Here is a 3982-nt window from a genome sequence, read left to right as displayed (position 1 = left end):
AATTTATTGGAGTAGAAAATATTTTTGTTTTTAAAAGGTAAAAAAAAACATTTTCTTAACTTAAAGTTTACCAATGCAACCACATTAACATCATTGTTGTCACTATCACCATCACCATCTGTCTACCATCGGCACATCCCAACTATCACCATCTCTACCACCGCTATCACTCCACCATGACAACTGATACAACTAGGATCTTGTTAACAATTGCCCTGGGGGCATAAGATTAAGACAAAATAAGTGTAAAACCCAACACTTTGTATTAGTTTTAGAGTGGTGCTATACAACAAACACATTTGAAAACTTGGTTTACTCACTGATATGGCATGCCAAGGTGGCTTCCTAAATCGACTATTAACTAGTCAAATAAGATAACAACAAAAAAAAAAAAAAAAAAAAGCTTGCGCGGCTTTTTGTAGAAACCATCCATATTCCACTTTTGATACATAATGTCCAAACCTTTTGTATTCCCTTTTTGCTTTCTCAAAAGTTCCCGTATCCCCATTACTTCCAAGCTAAAGAACAAAATCAAAGCAAGGAATTTTCCATTATCGGTATAGAAATCTATAGACTTAGAGAAATGTCTTGTGGCAAGGAAAGTGGTGAAACTGACAAAATATATGAGTGTAACTTTGAAGATACATTAGATGGCAGTAAGAAGATCGAAGCACCAAAGGTCATAATGATGTTCGGCTCGAAAGATGATGAGATGTTCGGCTCGAAAGATGAAGTTCATCAATACTATGCATCTTATGCTCAACAAGAAGGTTTTGAAGTCATGATAAGAAGCTCAAGGCAGGGAGACACTGGGAGTATAAAATATTTTACACTTGCTTGTGCTCGTCCGGGAAAAACGGTATGTACCTCATTGAACTCTTTTAAGCCAAACCCAACAAAAAGAACTGCTTGTGAATCTAAGATAAATGTAGTATCATGTTTGATGGAACATTTAGCTTGTCTAAATATGTGCTTGAACATAATCATTCCTTAAGTCCTGGGAAGGCACATTTCTTTTGAAGTAATAAGATGATGGGTACGCATGTGAAAAGGAGGCTAGAATTAAATGATCAAGCTTGAATAAATGTGAGTAAAAATTTAATTCTTTAGTTGTTGAAGCTCGAGGTCATGAGCATCTATCATTCACTGAGAAAGATTGTCTAAACTACATTGAAAAAATGAGGCATTTAAGACTTGGAATTGGTGATGCCGAAGCAATTCTCACTTATTTCACTAAAATGCAAAACAAAAATTCAAGTTTCTTTTATGTAATGGATTTAGATGATGATAGTCATTTAAAGAATGTGTTTTGGGCTGTTGCAAGAAGTAGAGCAGCATACGAGTCTTTTGGAGATGTTGTTTCATTTGATTCGACATACCTAACTAAGAAATATGATATGCCCTTCTCTCCGTTTGTTGGGGTGAATCATCATGCGCAATCAATTTTTTTGGGATGTGGTCTCTTGTCGAATGAAAATACGGACACTTATATTTGGTTATTTCAATTGTGGTTGGCATGTATGTCCGGGCAAGCTCTAAAAGTGATAATTGCGGATCAATGCAAGGCTATGCAAGGAGCTATTGCAAAAATGTTCCCAATGACTCGTCACCGATTATGGTTGTGGCATATAATGGAAAAGGTTCCAAAAAAGTTTTGTGGATATTCGAGATATGAATCAATAAAAAATGCTCTACATATTGTTGTTTATGATTCGATAACTCCTAGTGATTTTGAAGAGGGTTAGAAAGAAATTATTCAAAAATATGGTTTGGAAAACAATGAATGGTTGCACAATTTATATGATGATAGTCATTGTTGGGTTCCTACATATGCAAAAGACACATTTTGGGCTCAGATGTCTACTATGCAGCACAATGAGAGCATGAATGCATTTTTGATGGGTATGTTAACTCAAAGACTACCTTGAAGCAGTTTGTCAAACAATATGATAATGCATTACGAAGCAAAGTGGAAAAAGAAAACCAGGCAGATCATGCTTCTTTTCATTTTAGAATCCCATTGATTACTGAATTCGATATTGAAAAGCAATTTCAACAGATATATACCATGGCAAAGTTTAAGGAATTTCAGGATGAGTTGAGGGGATTGATTTATTGCGATGTAGCTTTTGTAAGCAAGAAGGTTGCATTTTTACTTTTGAGGTTGAAGATAGTGTCAAAGTTGGTGACTCAAGGAAGGAGGTCAATTTTATCTTATACTACAATGAAAAGGAATGTGAAGTACATTGCTTGTGTCATTTGTTTGAGTTTCGTGGTATTTTGTGTAGGCATGCAATTGTTGTGCTTAATAAAAAGAAAGTGAAAAAAGTTCCATCTCATACATTCTATCACGGTGAAGGAAGGACTTGAGGCGTAGACACTCTTTCATCAAATGTTCATACAACGATCAGGAAACTAATGAACAAGTGCAGCGGTATGTTAAGTTATGTAGCTATTTCTATGAGATTGCCGCAGAATTTGAAGAAAAATGCAACCATTTGATGAGTTATTTAAGTGAAATAAAGGAGAAGATGTAACTAACTGATGATCAATTGATTAAAAGCCAATGTCCATCTTTGTCTCCTTGCAATGAAGAGTTTAATGAAATGTCCAAACCATGTACTAAGGTGCTTAGTCCACTGCCAGTGTGACCTAAAGGTCGTCTGCCATCAAAATGCGAGGAGTCTAAAATAGACCAATTGGTGAGGAAGAAAAAGGTAATTTATGTATTTATTTATATTTTGTAAATTCCGTTGGGTTTATTTATTTATATTTTGTAATTTTGGTTTGGTTTGGTTTGGTTTGATTCTCTGAAAATAAGATTATATTTGATATCAAAATCATTGTAGCAGGCATCTAAGGGGGGAGAGGAGCAAGAAGTTCAAGGTGAATTGTACCAATCTTAACAAAAACGGGTTTTTAAATCAAAATGTTGTGTGGTATCCATTGTTAAATTCCTTCTATTTTTTTCTTGTTTTTTTTAATGATTTCCAATAATATATGCAATTTGGCAGGATTGTTCAAAGAAGTTAAGCTTAGCAAATGATTACAGTGATGCTCCTCCGTATACATCACATTTATCACAAGAAAGCATGAACCGTATGGTTGGAGGTGCAAGCATGTATATCAATTATTGAAATCCTAATGGAAACCCAACACAGGGTGTTTCCAATCCATTTTGGAGTGGTTGTTATAATGGAGTAGTTGCTAACATTCCCAATTTAATTGGGAACCATCCACAGGTACTAAAAAGTATATGCTAATGATATAGAAAATTAGTTAGCTATCTCGATTAAAAATAACAATGTTCCCAATTTACAGATGCTTTTGTAGCCTTACCCAATTCACTATATGGCGATAAGAAATCAACTAGCACCGCCAATCAGTCACTTGCATGCTTTACAGGTATTGGTCAGATAATTTACGCCAATCAAATTTATTAAAATTTATTTCAATTGTATGACTAACTAGTTTATGTTCATCAGGGAATTCATTTTATGCCAACAACTTCAATTGATGATGGCTTTTTACCATGTAATAAAGGTATATAACACTGTCTTCAAAATTTTCGCTCTTTCTCACCTTATACAGATATGCTTCTCTAAGAAATTTATTATTTGGTGTAGGTTGAGTTCTTCAAATCATACATTCAAGTTGCAATGAAGGGGGAACAATTCTGGTTCAGGAAGTTGATTATTTGGGCATATTTAGTAAAGTGAAAAGTTGACTAGCATGGAGTAGATCTATTGAACATTGGATTTTTGTAATGTATTTTGTTCGATATTAGATTTATTGAACATTAGGCTTTTGTCATGTATTTTGTTCTATAAACAAAGAGATGATAAAATCCTTATTTTCATATTTACAGCAAGTTTGTTCCTTGTCTTGTTCCCTTCTATTGTAGAAGTAATTTAATTATATTTGTAAAAGAATGTTACACTGTAAGGGAGGCTCCTTCCTTCACCGTGTGGTTCCAATGCAA

General features: G+C 34.3%; 1 pseudogene; it reads left to right on the top strand.

Annotated features, from left to right (window-relative positions):
* Positions 1–583: 583 nt before the first annotated feature.
* LOC114311877 (protein FAR-RED IMPAIRED RESPONSE 1-like) lies at positions 584–3631 on the top strand (annotated as a pseudogene).
* Positions 3632–3982: the final 351 nt, after the last annotated feature.

Source organism: Camellia sinensis, chromosome 7 (assembly GCF_055761805.1).
Source record: "Camellia sinensis isolate YWXY chromosome 7, ASM5576180v1, whole genome shotgun sequence".
NCBI lineage: Eukaryota > Viridiplantae > Streptophyta > Magnoliopsida > Ericales > Theaceae > Camellia > Camellia sinensis.
This window is presented reverse-complemented; position numbering and strand designations above follow the sequence as displayed.